The sequence below is a fragment of the Pleurodeles waltl genome, chromosome 9, assembly GCF_031143425.1.
Source record: "Pleurodeles waltl isolate 20211129_DDA chromosome 9, aPleWal1.hap1.20221129, whole genome shotgun sequence".
NCBI classification, from domain to species: Eukaryota; Metazoa; Chordata; class Amphibia; order Caudata; family Salamandridae; genus Pleurodeles; species Pleurodeles waltl.
In genome coordinates, this window is record NC_090448.1 from 693,488,527 (window position 1) to 693,515,485 (window position 26,959).

Genomic DNA, 26,959 nt, shown 5'->3' on the forward strand with positions numbered 1-26,959 from the left:
AATAATCCGATTTCCTCCACTGCCGCTCTCACATAAGCAAACCAAGGGACATTACCGACTACGTCCAAATTCAAACAGTCCTCAATAATGAGTCTGTTTAATGAAGTAGACTGTCTCACCCAAATCGAATGCCAAAGAGCTAAAGGGGCTAGTTTGATTATATCTGCTGTATAAGGGGCACCCAATTTATTGTGGACCATAGAGTTAGGGCAACGGTGTGGGACTTCCAGGAGCTTTCTGAAAAATATGTTTTCTACTGATTGAATATGGTTTATATCCATCATGTCCCATATACCCACCCGATATGTAGCAGATGCCGCAGCTTTTTACAGAGTAAATCAATAGGAGCACTTTCAGCGGTTTGGAACCTTTTTATTTATTTTTTTACCAGAAGCTCTGTAGTCCCATGATAGTTCTCTCTAACGTGGCGGATCTATTTAACGCCATTTCTTTCCATGAGTATTTACTATCGAATAGCACACCTAAAATAGAAAAAGTGGTAGTGTTACTCACTTTCATGCTATTCACAACCTGCACTACTTGCTTCTTGGGCCTCTTCCCACAGATCATTGTAAAGGTTTTACTTTCATTTACTTGGAGACCCAGCTCCTGCATGAAGGTTACATTAGTCATCGATCAAGCCTTGCAGTGCCCTCCCAGTTCTCGCTTTGAACACTGCATCATCTGCAGACAGAAGAATAGTGAGGGTATGAGTTCCCCCGTACGATGTGTCTTCAGAATTCATTATAAATGCAGCTTCAATTCTACTGGGTGTTTCTGCTCTCCATACCACCAGGGGCAGTTTCACTGACTAGGGAGGCTGTATGTTTCACTATCAATCCCCGTCTAGGGTAATCGGCAAAGTAAATAATCAATATAGACATTTTTTCCTCTAACCCCTCAAGTCTATTCAAAACTGGTTTTAAATAACAGAATATCAAAGTTTCTATCCTCTTGCAAAGTTCATCTGCCGCACAATAGCCCACATCAGAGCAAGCTGAATCCGGCTTGTCTTTAAATCCCTTGGACTCCCTGAAAGATGGAACAGGTTTCCTACAAGGGCCCCCTCATTTTTTTTTTTTTTAGCCGGCAGTTCGGCAACTGTGGCGTTAGAGTTATCACCTTGTGCCATACTCTGTGCCTCTGGAGTAGCAGGCGGAGAGACGGGCTGCCCTACATCACTCAGCACCACTCTGGAACTGGCCCTCAGAAGGCGTGAATACAAGTGCACAGGCCCCACTTCGCCCATTGAGAGACGCTGGTCCATAAGTTCAATCTCTTTTGTGAGAACTCCAGCTGCACAAACCAAAAATGAATCAATTGTGGTAATAATATTACCTGCTGAGGAACTTGCTGTAATATTCCTCTTAACATTTGTCAGCGTCACCCGCTCCAGTGGACAATAAACAATATAGGGGGACAGTCCCATGAGGGGGGACCCGGCTTGGCCTCTAACAGGCGCTGACAGGTGCATGACAAGCCTGCCCTTTGCCTGGGCTTTGCTAAGGTATGGCCCACATGACTCCCACGCAGTGTGGCACACCAACGCGCTATGTAGCACTACTCCCAGCACAGGTGAAACAGTGTCTAAGGACCGCCTCCTAGACCCTGGTGCTGCTGTGCCTCGTAGTCCTTTCCATCAGCTGCTTGCCCCCTGAAGCATAAGTCATTTGAAGAGGTGTCGGCCCACTTTACATTAAATAAACTAGTAGTGTATGTCTGCTCCTGAAATAGAACTATCAAGTAACAACTGTAGGCAGAAGATTATAAACAACAATCTTAGCAGAAAGAATAGACAGATGTTCTCAAAGTATAAGAAGACCAGAGCTGGTTGTTAGGTGTGGGGGCAACTGAGGGAGAGAGAGGGGATCAAGTGAAAAAGTTGAAACAGAGAGGAAAAATGTCACTGATTGTGTGGGGGGCCAAATAAATACAGAAAATATAGTTCACAGTGTGAGTCTTTCTTAGATTCTTAGATTCAAAAATGGGCAAAAATGAACAAATAGCAGCATTACAGTTCCTCGATCAGCCATCTGGGTGCTCGGACTGTTCGGCCAGACCGACTGACATGAGGTAGTTGAGCTTTACCCTGGGTGGACCCTGAGAGTACAGGGTTTGAATGTTTGATTGGGGCTTTCTGATAGAACAGCTTCCTCTGGGGCTTGCAGGGACTGATGATCCCTTAGACAGATGTCTTAAGTGTGACAAGTCTGGTGCAACATTATCATGTGTCCCTTGCGCTGCACAACTTTCTGAGGATCTGTTTTTCATTTCCATTTTTGTTTGATGAGAACCAGTCACCCTCGTCAAGCATGATCTCCTGAGTCTTGACAGTGTTCATCAGCATGTCTTATTCTGACGGATCCAAGTAGTGTCAGTAGCACAAAACTTGTCATCATTCAGAGTTCGCTCAGAGGTTCACTATGGTAATTTGGTTCTCATAGCTCTCCAGAACATCAGGGTGGCATGAATCTCACCATTTGTAGAGTGAGGAGTCGATCGATAGGTTCGGAGGGCTTGGTACAATGCTTGACTCGACTCAGTACCCTTCATCAAGGCATGTTTCACCCGTTTCAGGGTCTCCATAAACTGTTCTACAGCATCGTAGGCTTGAGGCCACAAAGGTGTGATTTTCTGATGCTTAATACTGAGTCTAGTCAAAATTTCCTTAAACTCCTTGCTGTTGAATGGTGGACCAATGTCAGATTTGAGGGTCCAATACGCCCCACACTGCAAATATGTTGTTTAGCCGCTCAACAACATTTTTGTGAGTTGTCGATGACAAATCCTCCACCAGAAGAAACGGGAACACTTGTCGATAACCACCATGAGTAGGTATCCGTTTGCAAGGAGCCCAAAGAAATCAACATCTCTTCTCACCCATGCATGTGCAGAAGGATCGGACATGGTTAGCGGATGCTGCGTCTTGGTTGGAGACAGGCAATTGCATAAGTTACAGTCCTTTAACTCCCTCTCAACTTTCTCATCCAGTCGAGGGAACCACACTCGATCTCAATGCCATTTTGGTAGCTACAATGGCACAATGTCCTTCATGAGTGAGTTCAATAACTTGTTGTCTCAGACTTGCAGGTATTACAATCCAGGATCATCTTAGAACAGTGCCTTCTTTGGTGACAGAGTGCATCTTGGACATTTCAGTAGTTTTGAAATTCAGCCTTGTCACTTAAAGGTTGAAGGTTTTTGACGTTGAGCTGTGCCACTGCATGGGGGATACTCATGAGAAACAATCTTCAGGGTTGTGATTCTTGCCTGGATTGTGCACCGTCATGTAGTTGTGCTCTTGTAGGTGCAACCCCCACCTTTCAATGCGAGGGGGCATCTTGGCCTTTGGATTTCTGAAAATGGTAAGCAAAGCCTGGTGGTCTGTGATGATCATGAAATGCTTTCTTTACAGAAACACTTGGAAATGTTCACAGGCCCATACTACAGCTAGACTTTCTTTTTCCTGCTGGGAGTAGGCACATTCAGTGTCAAACAAGCTTCGACTATCATGCTCTACAGTGTTTCTCTGAGCCTTTGGATGTCCATTATGTTGAGCAAGGGTTGCTCCTAGCCACACTGGGCTTGCATCAAATGTGAGCTCAGTGTGCAGTTTAGGATGAAAGTAAACCACCTCAGGCACATTTTTAATTGCATGTTTTATACTCTTGAAACTGTGGTCACGTTCTGTGGACCATCAGAACTGAATATTTCATTTTGTCAGGTTTTGCAACGGAGCACTTATTGTGGCAAAATCATGATAGTACAGTGAACAATAGCTGGTCATGTCCAAGAAGGACTGTACCCTGGGGACATCTTCTGGAAGACTGGTGGCAGATAATGCTTGCACTTTGTTCAGATCCGGAGTAACCCCTCCCTCAGAAAACACATGGCTAAAGAATTAAAATTTCTTTTGTCAAATTCACACTTTTCAGCATTTAAGGTGAAACAAGCATCTGTAAGTAACTGACACACTTGTTTGAGAGCTTAATCAGGCTTTTTTTGTGTTGCGGAAAGCACGAGTATGTCATCACTGTAATTGTAGGCATGTATAAAAGATTTAATAATGCCACATATCCCATTTTGGAATATTTCTGCAGCAGGTGACTCCTGAAAGCTCATTCTTTTGTAGCAGAACAAACCAAGATGAGTCAAAAAAGTAGTAATGGTCCTGCAGTTTTCTTCCGGTTCAGGTTGATGGTACACTTTGTTCAAGTCAAGACGAAAGAAGACTTTTACTCCATTCAGCTGCATGATCATATTCGCAGTGTGCAGATCAGGATGCCTTTCTCTCTTGATTGCTTTGTTGGCATGGAGCATATCAACACAGATGCACCCTGCACATCTACTATCTTTTTTCAGCACTACTACTATGAGTGACACCCATGGTGGTGTGGGACCAGTAGAGCGCTCAATTATGTCATGTTTCAGCAGGACTTCTTGTTAGTTCTCAACTGCTTTTTGTAAATGAAATGCTATCCTGTGGTGTTACTTTGCAACAGGTTGATGTCTTCATTGATGTGGAGTTGAACCTACATCGTCTTGAACCTTCCTATTTTATGGAATAGTGGTGGAAACTGATGCAAAATGTCAGATTGCATATTTAAGTTGTAATTGATATATATCAATCCTGTGTCAGTTGCAAAACTAAGTAAGCATGCCGTAGATGAAGTACCTTGTAGAACGTGGATTAGGGCCTGCACAAATGTCTTTTTGTGCCGCAAGGTTTCTGTGAATGATCCTTGACTTTGTAACGCTTTAGAAGCACCCCATATGTACACCTTCATATTTGATGCTTTAAATCGTGGTACAGGTGTCAAACTGTGAAATTGTTCGAATGGCATGATGTTAATCGATGCACCGCTGTCAATTACAAAGATTATGGGCCAACCATTAACCTTGATCTTGGGGCAATGTCCAAATGAGTTCTTTTGTTTCGTTAACTCTCTTGTTTTTTGCATTTTTGTCATCTTTGCAAGCGGCAAGGCTCACTTGCGCATGTTGCTCCTCTTTATTCATGGTCATTGCACACTCACCCTCTTCACTGTTGCTCAATGGTGACATCCATGAACTTGTTCAGGATGAATTTGATGATGGTAGACTTTGTTTGGTTTCGAGAATGCTTCTGGAACTTTCTGGCGTCCATTTTCTCATCTTGCTGTGACGCATGTGGTTTCTCTTTTTCTTTGCAAACTTTTATGAAGTGATTCTCCTTTCCATATCCTCTGCACATTTGTCCGATGGCTGGACATTTATCTTCATGTGAAAATGAAAATCAGCATCGGAAACACAGTCTTTCTTCGGAGATGTCGGCTTATAGGCATCTACCCAGCGCTTGGGCCTGCTCTTCATGACCAAAGCTGATTTGCTTTTTGCTGTTACCACTTCCATGTGGCCGGCTTGTTGTTATGCTCGTTCCTCAGCTCTGGCAGCCATTAGTACTTTCTCTAAGATGAGTGTCTCTCTCAACATGCGTCTTCTGAATGAGCCTGACAAACAACCATCAATGACTCTGAGGCACATGGCTTTCTCATCATTAAATTCACTAAATTACTAATGTTTGACCAATGTGTTGTGTCACTTGATTGAAAATGTACCTCTCATAGTCGACATTTGGCATTGGATTGAACTTGGCTCCTGAAACTTCTTTGATTTGACGGTATGACATTTCTCAGTTTGTGAGATTTTCTTTATCACCTCTTTCACTCCATCACCAGCAAGACTCTTTAAATATTTAATCATTTTTTGTCATCATTTACCTCTTCCAGAGCATCTATGAAATCATTGAAGGTCTCAATCAGTGTTGTCCATCTAGAGCCAGTATTCAGTTTTTTGGCAGTGTTGCATGGCACCAGAGGTTTTAGAAATGTACCTGCTGTAATTCACAGGATTTTTTAGAGAAATTGTCTCCTGGTGTGTTTAGGGACGTCTTATAGGAAGATAGGATTCAAGCTCTGGATCTTGTCATCAGCCGATGTCTGTGACAGATCCGCCCTTAATGTGTTTCTGTTGTTTGGAGCATGACTTCGTACATGACCCGAAGTTGTGCTCAGAGTGCTGCGTCATGCATTCAAAAGGCTTTGAGGGAGCAGACCCTAAAGCTGATGGTGGCCCGGCATGCAAGTCTGCACAGGTTGAGGTCTTGGTCTAGAGGATGGCCCCAGACCGGTCGTGGAGTCCGAAGTCGTTGTCGTCCCATTCGAAGTCCTCTGGGCGATTGGGTAAGTCGAGGAACAGTAAAAAAAATCCAAGAAATTGAAGTGTTTTTTGACTTCCCGTCATCCGTCGGCAGTCCCGATGAGGGAGCGTCGACATTCTAGGCCTCGTTTTTTGGAACCTGTGCCTGGGCCGCAGCTCTGGCCCCAGTGCCGAGGGACTCCCAGGCATCCAGTCTTGGATCTGGTCCGGCGCTAGTCCTATCACCTCGACCTTCCCCAATACTATTTCCTATGCCAACACTCCTGGTGCCCACCGGCAACGCTATCCCTATTGTAACCCCAACTCAAACACTGAGCTGGATGAGTGTGGTCCGATGCAGACTCCTGCGCAAGCAGGAGCTGTGCCTCATAGATTGTATCCTGAGCCCTGTTTCTCTGAGCTAGACCTCAGGAAAGAATGGGAGGGATCACTGACCCTTTAGAATACTAGCCCCACTGAAGTGTATTGGACTGGCGTGAGGACGTGCGGAAGGCCAGCGGGCTGGACACGTCTCCAGATACTGCCATGGTTTCCCCCCCTATTGTGGCGATGGAGGAGGAAGCTTTTCATGGAATGCTGGTGTGGAGGGCGGCTAAGGGACTGGACCTTGAGTTTCCCTCGGTGGGCGTCAAGACTAATCTCTTGATAGAGGTGCTGCAACTGGGGCTTCCATCTCAGAACCCTTGCCCCTGTTCAGTGATGCCCTCAATGACCTCATACTGGGTACCTGGTCTAACCCCAGCAGAGGATCCTGTAAACAGGACGATTGCCCGCTACTATCTCCAAGTTTCCTAACACAACACCCTGAGAGCTTGGTGAGCTAAGCGTCTACCTCCCAAGGAGCATTCTGTACCGCTCCCTTGGATAGGGAATCCAGAAGGTTGGATTTATTTGGGAAGATGATGTTTTCTTCCATCAGCCTTGCATTGTGGTCAGTGAGCACCACATGCCTTTTGGGCCATTATTCCTACACACTGTGAGATACGGTTGCACAAGTGCTGCCACAGGTCCTGGAGGAGACCCGGACTGTACTCTCTCATGTTGTTGCTGGTGAAAGATACATAGCAAAGTTCACATTTCATTGCAGACTTGACACAACCAACTCACTAGGCATAGTGGTTTCCATGACAGTGGCCTTGAGGCTTCACGTCTGGCTGAGGACATTTGACTTTTCAGGGGATATCTAGGCTTCTTTAATGGACATGCCCTTTGATGACACCCATCTCTTCGAAGACAAGGCAGACTTGGTGCTTGAGCACTTCAGGTATTCTCCTGCTATGGCTAGGTCCTTGGGCCTTGTGGCGGCCCCTCATCAGCCCCAGTCTGCCTTTCGCAGTTAAGGAAGGGGTCTCTGTGCCAATTCCAATCCAGCCACCGTGCCATGCATGCTGCTGCCCAGCCTCAGAATGGCCCAAGGAGCAGGACTCACCAACCTTGTGGGTCAGGTCTGGTCAATCTGTCCATCCCCCGCAACAGCCTCTAAACCCTACTAGTCTGCTGCCCTCCCACCAAAGACCAGTTGATGGCAGGGTTCCCCATTACCTGTCCCACTGGCAATCCTTCACTTCAAACAGATGGGTTTTGCAGGTAGTCCGAAGGGGCTACTCCCTCCACTTCGACACTACCCCTCCATCCATGCCACCATCTTACGATTGGGTGACGGAGGATCATTTGTCCCTTCTCTGCAAGGAAGTTGCAGTCTCCTTGCCAAAGGAGTCATAGAGAAGGTCTTAGTGCCAGAAGTAGGCTGAGGTTTGCTATTCCTGCTACTTTCTGATCCCCAAAAAGGACAAGACCTAGCCCTATGATGCCTCAATCCCCGTTTTGCCCTTCTCTCTGAGGGTCCTGTCATTCATTATTTCCCTTGCCCAGCAGGGCTCTACTTTGGGCACTCATAAGGGATATTTGTCTGCTGTTTCCGCTATTTTGTGGTTGCCTGATCAACCTTCTTTGTTGAAGTCTCCTATTGTACATAGGCTCCTTAAACATTTTACACATCTCTTTCCACCATCCCAATTCGTTATGTCCAATGGGATCTGAATTTGGCTCAGAATTTTTCGATGGGTGCTCCTTTCGAGCTTCTCAACAATTGTCCTGTCAGACTTCTCACATTGAAAATAGCCATCGTTGTGGCGATTACATCTGCCCGCCGAGTAAGTGAAACGCAAGACTTGTCATCTAAGTCTCCCTACCTTTCTATCTATCCTGACAAAGTGGTGCTTTTGCACTAGGGCCTCCTTTCTTCTAATAGTGGCCACACCTTTTCATCTAGGCCAATCCATAACCTTGGCTACTTTTTATACACCCCCAAATCCTTCTAATGAAGAAGGGGGACCCCACTGCCTAGACCAAAAAAGAGCCTTGGCATTCTACCTTGATCATATAAAAGAGTTTCGGGTGGATGACCAACTCTTTGTAGGGTATGTGGATGCAAAGAAAGGTCGGGCAGTGCAGGAGAAGACCATCTGCAGACGGGTGGTGCTCTGCATTAAGCCATTAAGATCTGTTATGCACTGGCCAAAAAGCAACACCTGAGGGTTTGCGTGCTCATTCTACCTGAGCTAAAGCTGCGACTTCTGCATTAGCATGCAGAGTTCTGATCCTGGACATCTGTCAGATGGCAGCGTGGGCATCTTTGTACACGTTTACCAAACACTGCTGCTTGGACAGACAGGTATGTGGGGGCAGGCACTTTGCCCGTTTGGTCCTGCAAGACTTTCTTATGTTGAAATTGGTTTGCAGACCCACCTTGCGGGATAGTAATGCTTGGGTATCTATTCAGAGGTAAGGAATCTGCATCTAGAAATCTCTAGCAGATGGACAAGTTACTTAACTTCAGTAATGACTTATTTGGTAGACACTTAGGTGGTCATTATGAGCATGGCGGTGTGGCCCGCCGTGCCGGCGGTGGTGGGAAATTCCACCAGCCGGCATGGCGGGCCATACGCCACATAATGAACCAATGGAGGACCGCCATAGGCGGTCCTAACTCTCTGCCAGGCTGCCTCCGTCAGGCAGCCTCGCGGCGGTCGGCATCATCATCCGACAGGCCAGCAGTGCTGCCCCTCGGATAATGATCCCTCAGGCACCAGCCTTTCCCTGGTGTGGAAACCCGCCAGGAAAAGGCTGGCGAGAGGGGTGCACCGGAGCACCCCTGGGGGCCCCTGCACTGCCCATGCACTTGGCATGGGCAGTGCAGGGGCCTCTGTGCAGTGCCCCATCGTGCAGGTCACTGCCTGATTTACGGGCAGTGATCTGCGCGACGGGTGCAGCTGCACCCACCACAAAGAGGCATTGGAGCCGCCGTCAATGTCCCGGCATTCCTGTGGGCCTGCCGGCAGAAACAATGTTTCGCCCGCTGGCCCACAGGAATGTTCTTTATACTGCCGGCGGGGTTCCGGGGGTGCTGGCGGTCAGTAGTAAGACCGCCAGCTTGAACACAGCGGTTTCGAATGCTGTGTTCAAAATGAGGGCCTAATCTAGCTGCAGATTCCTTACCGCCCCATAAATCCTTCCAGCACTGTGAACTGATTACTAAGGGCAGGGGCCTTAGCTGTGACACACCAGTAGTCACTGTTCTTCATGGCTCTGCTATTCTGCCTTCAGAATTCATGAAAGAAACTTACATCTGCATGCCTGGCTGGTGCCTAAATAGGACCCAGGACGTAGTTCCGGCACAGGCCACGACGAATGTGGAACCGATCAACACCACCTACTGGTGTGTAGGGATAATGCTCACAAAAATCTTCTGTATATTTGGTTGTTGGTGTCTCTTATGTTGTACCTGGTTATCATTGCCTTTAGCATTCTCTTTACATGAGTAATGGCTCTTTATCGTGGTGCAGCACCATCTTGTTTCAGCCTGACTGACAAGTCTTGGCGGGCTTTTCCGAAGGTGCTCCCTTGTGAGGCCTTCAACTTTTCCACTAGACCTCTTACAGGCTGGAGTGGAGCTTGCACTCCACATGCGCCAACTGCAGATTTCTTTGCTATAGCTTGGGTGCACCTGGCACGCATGAGCAGTTTGCTATTCCTTGCAAACTTTTAGGGAGACCAGTTGTGTTTCTTCAGGGCACGTATCCCTTACTTGTTGCCAGTTGTCTCGTTCTCCCCAGCCCGGGAACATGTGCAAGAACACGCTACACACAGTATCTAACATCTTTGTTCATCAGAATACAACATCCAACTAATTTTGCAATATATTCTAACCGGTAATGACCACACCTTAACACCTCCCAGATTGATTGTGTTATCCCTTTCATTGAGACTCCCCGAGCCACGGGTCCTAGTGCTTGCAGTTTCAAGACAGTACAGCAGAGTCCACAGCTCTGGGTCAGAACCTGAAGAGTTAACGAAAAATGGCAAAAAAAGACAGTAGTACACCAAACAAAGTATTATCTATGACTAAGAAGAGCTCCAGAGAGCCAACCAGCTTGCGCCGCTATAGATTTCATATGTCACCATTGATGTAATATGTGAGATCATAAGCAGTGCATCATGACGGTGCAAATTATTCTTAGATCAGTTACACATAACAGGTGAATTGAAGTGTTTGTTGTTTTAAAACTGTAGTTTATTATTGGAAGACAATCATCTAGCACCACTTTAACGTCTGATAATTTCAGTAAATTTCTCAAGTTTTTTTTAACATAAGTTAAAATCTTTCTACCTTGTTTGCATATTTTCCACTTTAACCTTTGTTTCTTTTGGCGAATTTCAATTTTACGTCTGCGGTCAACCCCACGTGCGTTCTACCTTTAGCTGTGCGCTGTGCGAGATTGACTGCAGGGCCCTACATTCAACTCCCGCAGGCAGTCATGCCCCTGTAAAAAGGCCAACTGCAAAACCCCCATGCTGCATTTTTCATTTATTTTAACGTTTTACAGGAGTCAGGCAAGAGTTAGTGTGGACCCCTATGCTCCTGCAGGAATGCCAAAAGGGGCTGCACTGGCTCCTGCAGAAGTCCCACTGGACCCGCAACGTTCTGAATAAAAATATTTTTTAAATTTGACCTCTTCTGGGGGGAGCCCTCTGAAACCCCTCTCCCCACAAAGCCTAGGTGGTTGTAGTCCCCAAATACTGTAATAGCATGTCTCCTCATGTAGTAGCCAGCCAATCACATCTGTTGGTCCAGCAGACCAGCTAAACAGAATACTTTATTTTTTCCAGTGGGAGCTCTGGAGGACGATATAGTGCTATTTTCTTAGATTCTCAGAAACGGCTTAATAGATTTACACCAAATCATAAAAAGCACACTTTTGGAGTAAAGATCTAGCTTTCTGCTCAATTTGGTGTAATACTGTTAAGCCATTTTTTCTGTATGGTCTACTTTTCCATATGTAAATTCCATGGGGGAAAAAGTGTTTTAAGCCCTCCTTTTTTCTCGGCTTCCCACTTGACCGATCACACCAAAACTTTTCAGGAAGGAGCTGAGTTTATGAACTTTTTTTGCAAAGTGTTGTGAAGATCTGTGAAACGGCAGCATAGTTATAAGCAAAACTAAAAAATGCTCTACGGAAAGTTTGACTTGCATAAAACTACACTGTCGGGACCACCACTGTGATATACATATTTATATATTTATATCGCTCTCTCTGGAGATGTATATAAATAAATACATATTTCTTTACCTACTGGCAATAGCCAGCAGGTAGTTGTAGTTGGGACCTAATTTCCATAGGAAAAGCATTTTTTGTTTTGCTTATAACAGGTATATTTTGACAAACTTTCGCGAAATGTTCACAACTTGTGTCCTGGTCATTTCAAGTGCTGTGTGGAACGTTTTGGGGTGATCCATCAAGCAGGGGCTGAGAAAAAGGCAGTTATGGACAAAGGAATAACAAAAACTAACATAAGGAGCCAGTATAGAGATATCCTGACCTCATATAAGAGATGGAGGTGTATCCCTAAAAGAACCCTCATGGGCAACAATTGCCCAGATATTTTTTTGGGCTGATCTGCAGGTCATTTGATTCACTGCAGAGCTTAGCAACCCCCCCCCCCCCCCCCCCTCAACACACACACCCACATCAGCCTCCCAGGTAAACTAGCAAGGGATCTGCGGATAAAAAAAAATAGAGAAAAAAAACCCATCCACTACCACATCAAAACCCGCTGCGCAAAACCTTAGAAATTCTGCAATTATAGTTATGCTTATTTGAAGAAACTCTAGCGCATGCTGTTAAGTAACTTATGCCACAAGTTACAGTTTCTTATCATAAATATAACTATAAGTGCTGAATTTCTGTGGTTTTGTATGGGTAAACATCAACTTAACTATAATGTCCCTGTAACCTTTGATTCTTTTTTCTGTTAATGTGTGTGTGTATATATATATATATGTTCGATGGCATGTGTAACTGCAGATACACATGCTGTGCATTATCCTGCCATTTAGTGTTGGGCTCGGAGTGTTACAAGTTGTTTTTCTTCGAAGAAGTCTTTTCGAGTCACGAGACCGAGGGACTCCTCCCTTTTGGCTCCATTGCGCATGGGCGTCGACTCCATCTTAGATTGTTTTCTTTCCGCCATTGTGTTCGGACGTGTTCCTCTTCGCTCTGTATTTCGAATCGGGAAAGTTAGCTAAGTATCGAAAAATTAGACGGTATTGTTTGCGCTCGGTACCGGTTTTGTGTTAGTACATCGACACTGATTGTAGAAGCGCTCCGGCGGCCCTTCGGGGGTTCCACTCTTCAGCAGGGCCTGGTCGGCCCGACCGCGTCCATCGTCAAAACTCATGGACCGGACCTCCTTCCGCTTCTGCCCGAATTGCCACACCAAGTATCCTTACACAGACCAACACTTGGTCTGTAATCTGTGTTTATCACCGGAACACAGGGAGGATACTTGCGAGGCCTGTCGGGCATTTCGATCGAAGAAGACCCTACGTGATCGAAGAGCCAGAAGACTTCAGATGGCGTTGACACCGACCGAACAGATCGACGTTGAGGAAGAGGAGAGAATCTCCATTCAAGAATCAGACTCCGACGACTCCGAAAGTGAGCAACCGAAGGCACAGCAAAAAACTGTGAGTAAACCTGCCCCGGCCAAGCCTCACTCCAAGATTATAAAGGCCAAGGGGATGCCACCGCCAACAGGCCATGGCTTAACCCGAAAACACGGTGACCAACCATCGGCACCGAAAAAGGCCTCCCAACAGCCGAAGACATCCGACTCCGGTCGAGATACCGGCTTCGAACCATCTCTGCACCGAGAGGGCGTCACGCCCAAGATAAAAAAGGTTTCCTCGGAGCTGAAAAAGACTGGTCCAAAACCTTTGGTGCCGAAAAAGGCAGCGTCAGAGCCGAAAATAGGTTCCTACACAGAGCAGCACGGTCTTTCCAGCCAAATGCAAGGGCACAGATTTGAGCAGGAATTAAGTATGGGAGAGCCAGACCATACTCAAAGGAGGCTGCACATCCAGAAAGAGACTGGTAAAATTCAAACTCTTCCTCCAATAAAGAGAAAGCTTGCATTCCAGTAGTCGGAAATGCAGCCAAAGCCAAAGGTGGCTAGAGACAGAACACCACCACCAAGGTTTTCGCCACAACCTTCTCCACTGCACTCATCACAGCTGTCCCCGGTAACAACACCCCCAATGCAGTCACCAACACACACAGGGATGACACAGGATGACCCGGACTCATGGGATTTATATGATGCACCGGTCTCTGACAACAGTCCCGATTGTTACCCGACAAGGCCGTCACCACCAGAGGACAGCACTGCATATATGCAGGTGTTATTAAGAGCAGCTGACTTCTTATTTAATACCTTGGCATCCACTCACAGCTCTTATCAAAGTTTGCCAATGCTCCCAGGCATGCTCAAGCACGCGAAACAGGAGTTCCAGGACCCAATGAAAGGCAGAAATATAAACCTCTCCCAACGGACCCTGTGTTTATAACACAGCAACTGACACCAGATTCGGTAGTCATGGGAGCGTCCAGAAAGAGGGCAAACTCGCAATCATCAGGAGACGCACCACAGCCCGACAAGGAAAGTCGGAAGTTCAATGCTGCAGGCAAACGAGTGGCAGCACAGGCAGCCAATCAATGGCGGATTGCCAATTCACAGGCTCTACTGGCTCGCTACGACAGGGCACACTGGGACGAGATGCAACATATAATACAGCACTTGCCCAAGGAACACCGAAAACATGCCCAAAAGGTTGTTGAGGAAGGACAAGCGATTTCCAACAACCAGATAAGGTCTGTTCTGGACTCGTCAGACACAGCAGCATGGACAGTGAACACTGCGGTAACCATTCACAGGCATGCATGGTTACGGAGCTCGCGTTTTAAACCGGAAATCCAGCAGGCTGTGCTAAATATGCCGTTTAACCAAGAACAATTGTTTGGGCCGGAGGTGGACACGGCAATCGAAAAGCTCAAAAAGGACACAGACACGGCTAAAGCCATTTGCGCGCTCTACTCCCCACAAAGCAGAGGCACTTTTCGAAGACCACAGTTTAGAGGGGGGGGGGTTGTTTCCAAATCGCAGAACCTTCCACCTCACAAGCCATACCCACCTATCAGGGGCAGTACCAAAGAGGAGGGTTTTGAGAGTCATACAGGGGCGGACAATTCCCAAAAGCAAGGGGGAAATTCCAAAGCCCTAAAACACCCCAAGCCAAACAGTGACTTCAATGTCACAAACCCCCAACACTCAACACCAGTGGGGGGGAGACTTACCACATACTACCACAACTGGACAAACATAACTACGGACGCATGGGTCCTAGCCATTATCCAACATGGTTATTGCATAGAATTCATAAATTACCCACCAGATGTGCCCCCAAGAGCACACAATATGTCCAAACAACACTTAGACCTGTTACAGCTAGAAGTCCAAACATTGTTACAAAAACAAGCAATAGAACTAGTACCCAACCATCAAAAAGGAACAGGTGTCTACTCCCTGTAATTCCAAAGAAAGACAAAGCGTTGAGACCCATATTAGACCATAGAACACTGAATCTCTACATCAAATCAGATCACTTCCACATGGTAACACTTCAAGACATGATTCCCTTGCTCAAAAAACAGGACTACATGTCAACGTTAGATCTCAAGGATGCATATTTCCACATACCCATACATCCTTCTCACAGGAAATTCTTAAGGTTTGTAATACAGGGCGTGCATTACCAATTCAAGGAGTTACCATTTGGGATAACAACAGCCCCAAGGGTATTCACAAAATGCCTTGCAGTAGTAGCCGCTCATATAAGGAGACAGCACATGCACGTATTCCCATACTTAGACGATTGGTTAATAAAAACCAGCACTCAACAACAGTGTCTTCTTAACACACAATACCTTATAGAAACTCGACACAAACTAGGGTTCTCTCTAAATTACCCAAAATCACATCTACAACCATCCCAAATACAACAATACTTGGGAGCAACACTCAACACACAAAAGGTGATTGCCACTCCAAGTCTACAAAGAGTACAAGCCTTCCAGAATATATTATTAAACATGCAGCCAAATCAACACTACCAGGTGAGGTTTGTAATGAAACTTCTAGGCATGATGTCTTCATGCATAGCCATTGTCCCAAACGCAAGACTACACATGCAGCCCTTACAACAGTGCCTAGCAACACAATGGACACAAGCACAGGGTCAACTCCAAGATCTACTGTTGATAGACCGCCAAACACACTTCTCGCTCCAATGGTGGAACCCTATAAATTTAAACCAAGGGCGGCCATTCCAAGACCCAGTGCCTCAATACATGATCACAACAGATGTGTCCATGTTAGGGTGGGGAGCACACCTCAACCAGCACAGTATACAGGGACAGTGGGACGTTCAACAAAAACAACTGCACACAAATCATTTAGAACTGTTGGCAGTGTTTCTAGCATTGAAAGCATTTCAACCACTGATAGCCCACAAACTCATTCTTGTCAAAACAGACATGACGACAATGCATTACCTCAACAAGCAAGGAGGGACACACTCGTCACAACTGTGTCTCTTAGCACAAAAGATTTGGCATTGGGCAATTCACAATCACATTCGCCTAATAGCACAATACATCCCAGGGATTCAAAACCAGTTAGCCGACAATCTCAGTTGAGATCATCAACAAACACACGAATGGGAGAATCATCCCCAGATCCTACAAGATTACTTTCTACGCTGGGGAACACCAAAAATAGACCTATTCGCAGCAAAAGAAAACGCAAAATGCCAAAACTTTGCGTCCAGGTACCCACACCCTCCAAGGGCAATGCGTTATGGATGAGTTGGTCAGGGATATTTGCTTACTCTTTTCCCCCTCTCCCACTCATTCCTTATCTGGTAAACAAAACTGAGTCAAAACAGACTCAAACTAATACTCATAGCACCAACCTGGACTAACCAACCGTGGTACACAACACTGCTGCATCTATCAGTGGTACCTCATGTCAAATTACCAAAAAGACCAGATCTGTTAACCCAACACAAACAACAGATCAGACACCCGAATCCAGCACTGCTCAGTCTAGCAATCTGGCCCCTGAAGTCTTAGAATTTGGACACTTAGACCTTACACAAGAATGTATGGAGGTCATTAAACAAGCTAGGAAACCTACTACAAGACCTTGTTATGCAAACAAATGGAAAAGATTTGTTTACTACTGCCACAATAATAAAACTCAACCACTACATGCTTCCGTAAAAAACATTGTAAGTTACTTATTACACTTACAAAAATCTAACCTAGCATTCACTTCTATTAAAATACATCTCACAGCAATATCTGCCTATCTGCAGATTAAACATTCAACATCGCTCTTTCGAATCCCAGTCATCAAAGCATTTATGGAAGGATTAAAAAGAATCATACCCCCGAGAACACCACCAGTCCCTTCGTGGAACCTCAATATTGTATTAACACGACTCATGGGACCACAATTTGAACCCATGCACTCTTGTGAAATGCAATACTTAACTTGGAAGGTAGCCTTCCTGATAGCTATCACATCTCTTAGAAGAGTAAGCGAAATACAAGCATTTACTATACAAGAACCCTTTATACAAATACATAAACATAAAGTGGTTCTCCGTACAAATCCAAAATGTTTACTAAAAGTTATATCACCATTCCACCTAAATCAAACAGTGGAACTCCCAGTCTTTTTTCCACAACCAGACTCAGTAGCAGAAAGAGCCTTAAATATGTTAGACATCAAAAGAGCACTAATATATTCCATTGACAGAACAAAACAGTTTCGCAAAACAAAACAATTATTTGTAGCGTTCCAAAAGGCTCATGCAGGGAATCCTATATCCAAGCAAGGCATTGCCAGATGGATAGTGAAATGTATTCAAACCTGCTATATTAAAGCAAAAAGGGATCTACCTATTACACCAAAGGCGCATTCCACTAGGAAAAAAGGTGCCACAATGGCTTTTTTAGGGAATATACCAATGACAGAAATTTGTAAGGCAGCCACATGGTCTACGCCTCATACATTCACAAAACATTACTGTGTAGATGTGTTAACAACACAACAAGCCACAGTAGGACAGGCTGTATTACGAACATTATTTCAAACAACTTCAACTCCTACAGGCTAACCCACCGCTTTTGGGAATATTACTGCTTACTAGTCTATGCACAGCATGTGTATCTGCAGCTACACATGCCATTGAACGGAAAATGTCACTTACACAGTGTACATCTGTTCGTGGCATGAGACGCTGCAGATTCACATGCGCCCTCCCACCTCCCCGGGAGCCTGTAGCCGTTATAAGTTGAATGAAACTTGTAAATTTGTAAATAAATACTATTCTAATGCACATTATGTACATACATACTTACTCCATTGGATGGGCACATTTACTATATTCACAACTCCTACCTCACCCTCTGCGGGGAAAACAATCTAAGATGGAGTCGACGCCCATGCGCAATGGAGCCGAAAGGGAGGAGTCCCTCGGTCTCGTGACTCGAAAAGACTTCTTCGAAGAAAAACAACTTGTAACACTCCGAGCCCAGCACTAGATGGCAGGATAATGCACAGCATGTGAATCTGCAGCGTCTCATGCCACGAACAGATGTACACTGGGTAAGTGACATTTTCCATATATATATATATATATATATATATATATATATATATATATATATATATATTCTGCTGACTGAATCATAGTGTCAGCAGCTAAGAAAAAGATAATCGACCCCTCCTCCCCCGAACACTACCAGACAAACAGAGCAAGAGGATAGCCATAGGAAGCAGAATGGTGATGAGTTCAACAGGCACAGTGGAGAATCGCCAACTCCAATGCTCTCTTAAATAGATACAACCACCAACAATGGGGGAGAGTAGAAAAGTTGCTGCATAATCACCCAGATGATTATAAGAAAAAGGCCAATGAAATAATACAAGAGGAAAAAATGATAGCCAACAGTTAGACCCAACAGTCTTAGGGTGGTCATCCCCCCAACTTTTTGCCTACCTCCCACCATTTTTCTGACCCTGTTTTTGCTGGTTTTAGGAGTCTGCACTTTACCACTGCTGACCAGTGCTAAAGTCCAAGTGCTCTCTCCCCTAAACATGGTAACATTTGTTCCTACCCAATTGGCATATTTAATTCACCTTTAAGTTCCTAGTAAAGTGCACTAGATGTACCCAGAGCCTGTAAAATAAATGCTACTACTGGGCCTACAGCACTGATGGTGCCGCCCACATAAGTAGCCTTTTAACCGTGTCTCAGGCCTTCCATTTGCAAGGCCTGTGTGTGCGGTTTCACTGCCACTTCAACCTGGCAGTTAAAACTACTTGCCAAGCCTTAAACTCCCCTTTTTCTACATATACGTCACCCCTAAGGTAGGCCATAGGCAACCCATAGGTCAGGGTTCTATGCAGGTAATAGGACGGACATGTACCCATGCATTAAACATGTCCTGGTAGTGAAAAGTCACAAATGTGTTTCTCACTAATGTGAGGCATGCTCCTCTCATAGGCCAGCATTAGAACTGCCCTTATATAGTTTTAAGTGGTACATTCTGATTTGAGAAGAGTAGCCATGCCATGTTTAGTATGGTCAGAATGGTAATAGAAAATCCTGCTCACTGGTGCAGTTGGATTTAACATGACTGATTTAGAAATGCCATTTTTAGGAAGTGGGCATTTCTTTGCACTTACTGCCCTCTGTGCCTCACAGCCTGTCTCCAATCCACATCTGGTCTGTGCTGGTTGACAGCTCCCCTTGTGCATTACACCCATATAGCCATAAAGACAAGACACTCAGTCACATCTGCATTCATTTGCATACTGAGTGGGTCTCCCTGGGCAGGAAGGGTGGAGGGGCTCTCTCTTACACCTCAAAAGCCAATGACCTGCCCTAACACAAAGGACTGATAACCCCCCACAGGGATACTGGCAGACGTGACTGGTCTGAAAGGGGAACTTTTGCACTTCAAAACCACTCTTTGACATTTCCTCTACTTCAAAGTCATTGTTGTGTATATATGCTGGGTCTCTGACCCAACTAAGTCAGACACTTCTGGACTCTACACCTGGACTCTGTCAGAGGGTCTGCCTGGCTGCCCAGAGGACTCATCTGGACTCATCAGAAATCCTCCTCCCCATCCTCCACAAATGGTCTCCAAGGGCTTGGATTGAGCTTGCCTCCTGTTCTGAAGTCCCAGGGCCAAGAAAGACTTCATCTACTAGCTTCTAGCTAGTTCACCGCCATAATTGACTTCAGCACCGATGCCACTGGCTGACGCCGCACCACTGCCTGTTCCGTGGTCCTCACTGAACGCAAAAACCACGGCCTGCAATGTAAATCCGACATTGCTGCGACACCTCTGACGTCCTGCAGTTTGATTGCGACATAGCGACAGTTACACCTCACGTCTTGACCGAATGGATTCATCTACCCCGCCAACTGACAAGGAACCGACGCCTCACCACCGACACCGCTGATCCCCTGCAAACAGACGGAACTGATGCCTCACCTCCCCTCACCTTCCTGGACACCGTAACACATTGCCGGGCTGGAGAGAGCATACTGCGCATGTGTGTTTGGCCGGCCTGAGATGGCTGGCCAAACGCACATGCGCTGTAAGGTGCACAGTGCACTCCCCTAACTGCTCGTCACCTCCAATGCCCCGCCCCTTTCACAACGAAAGGATAATAAACATTATCCTTTCGTTGTGAAAGGTTTGCAGCTTCTGCTGCTGGCAGGGGGGAGGGGGTGAGGCTCTGGCATACGGTACAGCACATCTAGGGCCTACATCTAGGCATAGCCACAACGCTAATGGTGCCATCACATAGACAGCAAAACATTTTAGATGGAAATGCTAGAATTGTTGTCAACTATTGATAATTACTTTGGACATCTTGCATATCATTTTAAAACTTGCCTGCACCATTACAGAAAGGAATTCATCAAATGCAGATCCACATTGATCCTTCTCCATTTGAAACATTCTATTCCATAGTGCCTTATTACCCTGTATGGCACAGCAAGCGCTAAATTGACTTTTGGGCATATTTGTCGCACAAATACACCAGATCATCTCTATCCTTTTCAGATGTCTTTTGCAAGAGTGTAGCCCCTGTTTCGAAGTTTGGACTTTAGAACTAAAGATCAAGTGTTTTCGAGTCCCAGTGATTTGGTCCTGCTGAAGACTGATCTAATATGGCTGTTCCCTATTTGGAGTTACAAAGGGAGCAATGCGGGGCTCCATAAGTGCAACGGTATGGCAGACTTCCAAGTTAACTGTGCCTTATGGTACATGCTGCACCTTACTTAGATGGCCCTCCAAAGCAGAGGCTGTCTGGGATTGCTTTTGTTACTGTTTCGAAGAGACGTGGACTGGCAGTTCAGGTTAGACTACCACTATGGGAATCACTTTCTTTGTAGCAGGTCTCACTTAAAAAAAAACAAAGATAACAGCCATAGTCAGTGGTACCAGTACACTCTAAGTAAAATATGACATGCCCTCCTCAGCAGTGGTGTTACAGATTAATTTTAAGTATTGTTTTGTAAAGAGAAGGGTTGGTAATTTTAATTAATTAAGCTTCCCTGCTTAGAAGTGTTAGTACTTTTCCTCTGAAAGTATGTTAACCAGCTTTTAGAATAACCAATATAGACCCATCAAAAGTATTGCAGCCTTGCTGAGAATAGTGGGCATTATCTGAAAATAAGTTAGCAACTATACATAGTAAATGAGAATGTAATTCTAAAGTACACCACCTCACCCAAGAAGTCCCTGCACACTCCCATTGAAATTGGAGGAGCCTACTGAAACATGCTGTACTGTTTTATTAACATTACAACAGCCCTTCAGAGAAACTGTGTTTCTCTCTGAGTACCAACAACCATGCAATACGTTTTTGCAATCTCCAAGTAAACATACAGCAATCCTTCTTAGAAGATGTGGTTCCATCCCTTTAAACACACTGCGGCTGTACTGACTGTGGACCTTTAGTTGTCCCAATTAAATAAGAACAGCCTTGGTGACAAGAATGGGTAATGTCCGTATAGTACTCACCCTTAGCAGTCTCTGTACAGTCCCATTGAAATGTCACTTGCCGTTTGATTGATACCTGAAAGGGTAAAGTAGGTCAACTTGATGGGCACATTTTATGCAGATCACTGGACTAAGCACATTCATCTACCAAACTGTCTCACCAGGTGTGAATCCTTGTCTGCATATTAAAAGCAGATTACTGCCTCTGAGAATGGGAAGTTGGCTATGTGTTGTCAGATCTGGAACGTTCTACGTAGAGCAGTAACTGTTAAAGACAAATAGAGTTTGGGCAGTGTCAGCCATTTTGTCAAGTATAAAGCCAATCATAAAAGGTGATGGAATAATTACACCATGATAGGTTTAACTGAATCCAGCGTAGCAGTGTAAATTTCCGGCATAGCCAGTCTTAGTGCATCATACTTGATCAAGAGTGTAATAGGGGAGGTCAGACCATACCTGTGCAACCCTTAGATTTTTAGAGGCAACTGCCAACAAGTGCTAGCAATGTGTCATTCAGAGAATATCAGTCGTATATAGGTAAAGTGGGCAGAAGATGCTCCAAAAAGGAGAGGGTCCAAGCCACAAACTTCCTGTGTAAAATGCCTGTTTTGTAACTGTGGGAGCTTGACCAGGGGACATGGACCCAAGTCCCCCAAAAGAAGTACACTTATAAACAAAAAGGTAAGGTCCCACTGAATTTTTTTTTTTTTGGATAGTCTCTGGTTATCATGCAGTCGGTGAAGTTCATAGAAGAAACTGCAAAAGAGTCTTAAATGCTCTGAAACGAATCTCAACAAGCATCAATTTATTCTCTGGCAAAAGTACCTTCTTAGCTCTGGAGAAATCCCTTAAGAAGGAAACCTCCAAATGGTGGGAAGTAGCCTCCCTCAAAAAGTATCTGGAAAATGATTGCATCCCCCGCTGACTTAGGATCTTAATCTTCCCACCAATGCACACTACGTCACAAGAGCATCTTAAAAAATGGGAAGCTAATTTAAAACTAGCATCTACTAACATGATCAAACAACTGATTGAGATATCACCAGAAAAGTACGAGAAACATAGACAAGAGGTTAACAGCCTTACTCAACGCAATGAAGAAGCCAATTGGGGTGAAATAACAACAAAAAACTATGCTATCCTTAACAGCATTATTGATCGTTATGAGGAAGACATTATTCAAAGAAAAAAATAAAAATTTAGAAGGGATCTTTATGATTACCAACATGGGAGAGTTTACACTTTTAGTAAAAAATATGATAACATTAAGGACTCAAGTCTCTCTTTGGATACACAGAGTTGTCCAGATACTGTACCATCTTCAGAAATTGAATCCTCTGATGATTCCGAGCGAGGTCCATTAACTAGACCTCAAGTAAATTTTCCCGAAGAGGCAAGGCGTCATCGCCTGGGAACTTTAAAAGACATACAAGCAAAACCACCAGATACTTTAATGGAAGTACCAAGTACATCAGGCATACAAACACGAGCTTGCAGCAAAACGATAAGACCGTGAAACCATCTGAGCAACTGATAGTCAATCTGTCTGACCATGATCTTTCCCAGACGGACCAATACGTTTTGAATAGAGGACTTTCCTTTTGTCCTACTAACCATTGCTCTTGCAGTGAGGTCACCCATATCAGGGGTATTTTCAAATTGCCTGTTATAATACTATTATCATAATTAGCTTCTGTCTTTCTAATCTAGTCAATATCTTCTTCACAATGTATTTTGTTTTTTGATAACTTATGGTACTTCCACCAGTATTCATATGCCAAATGTCGACTATACAAATACCTTTTCTTTTGTAGATTATCTAATATAAATAGCGTTTACACAACGAAAAATTTATTTAGCAAAACGAATCTTGTCGACACAATGGTATGTTGTATTTATTTAATTTTGTCACAACCTCATTTTATGATCTCTCTTTTTCTTCTTCATCTTTCTGTAAACACATCTATGAGCACCATTCTGAGACCGTAGGCACCAGTATCGCTCTTTATGGCTCCAAGATCACCTATATGTTGTACCTTTTCTTTCTCAAGTCACATTCTCAACAACTTTTTCTTAGACGTTTGGCACCAGTTTGGCACCAGTATCGCTTTTTTGGTTCTAAGATCACTTATATGTTGTACCTTTTCTTCTCTCAAGTCACATTTTCAACAACTTTTTCCTAGGCGTTTGCACAATTTTCTGACTTATTGCTTTTCAACTTACTCATTTCCTCTTCTTTTGGATCACTTATCACCTGAATCAGCTCCTTAGGAATGGAATCTCATGTCCTGCATGGGCACGATTATTTTATTTGGATCTTCGGGTTTTCACACTTCGGTGTGGCTTTCTTCTCGTCACAATTTTTACAATCTCAATATGAATTACCTCTTTAGTCACATGTTTTTCTTCTTTTTCAGCCTTGAAAAAGCCCCGGCGTACGTGCCTGTGGGGCGAAACACGTGTTGGCTGAGTTTCTGCTTTTTTTGTGGGACCTACTTGGCTATATTTCAACTAGGAGCTCATCTGCTTTCCAAAATAAAGGATTCGTTTCAGAGCATTTAAGACTCTTTTGCAGTTTCTTCTATGAACTTCACCGACTGCATGATAACCAGAAACTATAAAAAAAAAAGTGTCAATGGGACCTTACCTTTTTGTTCATAAGTATATAGGTAAAGTGGCCATGCTGAGAATTTCTCCTACCTTAATAGCAGTCCTAATGGGAAGTATTAGTTTCTTTCTGTTAAATATATTGCAACACTGCTCAAACGTGCTGCAGTTTCTTTCCCTACTACTGTTAGGCAATTTCATTTTCTTTTTAGGTGGAGCGTGCAGGCCCTCTGACCTGTTGTAATTATCTGTGGGCTTTCAGCCACTCCCGCCAATAACTGTCACTTGTTCATGGGCTTGCCTTTCAAAAATCCTTTGTTGTCCTTGCTAAATGCTTTGTTTGTCGCTCCTTGGGGCAGTTTTGTTACCGCCTTGGCCACCGACCTTGTTACATGGATAATTGCACATTTGCCGATACGTTTGGCTGCGAGCAAACTTCTTTTTCCTTTTGTGTCTCTCCTTCGCGCTCATAGCAGCCGTTGCGCCTTGAATCGGCTCGCTTATGTCAACTGTTTTACTTTATATTTTCAATTTATGTGGCAAGAAATGTCCAGTTAGGAATTTACAATGCTAATAGCTCTAACTCAAGCAAAGTGAGACCCATTGCATTGCAAATGCTTGTTTACTTATGTCTGTGGTATGTGCATGCGAATAATGGCACCAATCTGCTATTTACGATTTACGGGCAGTGAAATGCGCAACAGGTGCTGCTGCACCCGCTGCACTGCTACATTGCCGCCGGCTCCATTTTGGAGCCGGTGTCAATGTTCAGGCCCTGCATTCAGCTGGGCCGGCTGGCGGAAACACTGTTTAGGCCCGCCGGCCTAGCTGAATGTTCATTATGTGGCCGGCAGGGGGTTGACCGCCAGCGCCGAACTCTGCAGGTTTTCCTGCCGAGTTCATAATGACCACCAATGTTTGGAGTATCTGACCTTTGCTGAAGAGGCTGTGGGGTCTGAGGTTCATATTTTCACATGTGGTTTCAATGTGCAAATGTGACGGGATTCTGGGTGGAGGTTCTTCAGCAGATCTGTTTGATTTGCTCAATGGACCTATCACTGGATCCACTAGTGCTGCTACTGGGGAAGGCTGCAGAGGATTCAGTATACCTGTCTACTGCTCTAGGGGCAAGCTACTGACTCTTTTAATCCTAGCAGCTAGACACACAATTGCCCACACTAGGAAGAATCTGCTTCCTCTGAGTCTTACCATAGAGCGGCTGCCTCCTGTAATCACCAAAAGAATGTACAATTTTGATATAATCTGGTTGCCCTTTAAAATGTATGCCAAAAGAGGGAGGGATTGGATTAACCTGGTTACAACTATGCCTTATGTCTTACAAAGGTCTTTCCTGGGAGAAGTCTTACCATCTGAAAGTGGCTCAGACCATGATAATGGCCTAATGTTGGCTGAACTCAGTTCCACAGCCATCGTCAGTAGATGATTAATTATTGTTTGTAATAAAGTCTGTACTGCGGTGTAGGAGGCTGGCCTGGTGTGTGGTGGGTACCTATGGTTCTTACACCTTATTCCAGGTCCAGGTATCCCTTATTTAGTGTAGTGTAGTTAGTGTCTAGAAGCCAGGCTCTGTAGAGGTAGCTGTGGATAAGCAGCCAAGGCTTATCTAGGAGACATGCAAAGCTCATGCGATATCACTGTAGTCACACAGCACTCAAACACATGAAATAAAACACTCAGGGCTGATTCCGCCGCCCGCCAAAGTCCTGCCGACAAATGACCGCACTGCGGTCAAAAGACCGCGGCGGGCATTCTTACATTTCCGCTGGGCCGGCGGGCGCTCTCCAAAAGAGCACCCGCCGGCCCAGCGGAAATGCCCCTGCAACGAGAATGCCGGCTCCGAATGAAGCCGGCGGAGTTGCAGGGGTGCGACGGGTGCAGTGGCACCCGTCGCGTATTTCAGTGTCTGCATTGCAGACACTGAAATACTTTGTGGGGCCCTCTTACGGGGGCCCCTGCAGTGCCCATGCCATTGGCATGGGGACTGCAGGGGCCCCCAGGGGCCCCACGGCACCCCCTACCGCCATCCTGTTCCTGGCAGGAGACCCGCCAGGAACAGGATGGCGGTAGGGGGTGTCAGAATCCCCATGGCGACGGAACGCGCTCCGCCACCATGGAGGATTCTGTAGGGCAGTGGTAAACCGGCGGGAGACCGCCGGTTTACCCTTTCTGGCCGCGGCTGAACCGCCGCGGTCAGAATGCCCTTGGGAGCACCGCCAGCCTGTTGGCGGTGCTCCCGTGGTCGTTGACCCTGGCGGTCACCGGCCGCCAGGGTCAGAATGACCCCCTCAGTGTTACAAAAATAAAGGTACTTTGTTTTGGTGAAACAAATACCAAAAATACCATAGAGGTTATACTCCCTTAGGAGGTAAGTAATACACAAATTATATACATGGGTATGCAGAAATAGGCATAAAAACAGTACGATCCCTAAAAATCACAACAGAGAGAAATAGGCTGAGGGGGAGCACAAACCATATACAAAAAAAATGGAATGTGAAAGTCGGTCCCCCACCTAAGTAAGTGTAGTGTGGAGCTGGGAGTACTAAGAAAGCCCAAAGGTAAGTACCACAACCCACCCGAGCGACCAGGAAAGCAGGAGTAAATAACAGCAAGTTTCCCAGAACACACACTCAGAAGAA

General features: G+C 45.2%; 1 protein-coding gene across 1 annotated transcript in view; it reads left to right on the forward strand.

Moving 5' to 3' along the window:
* Positions 1-26,959, forward strand: part of SCYL1 (SCY1 like pseudokinase 1) — a 1,332,837-nt gene that overhangs the window by 960,711 nt on the left and 345,167 nt on the right. The gene's annotated exons all lie outside the window — the stretch shown is intronic.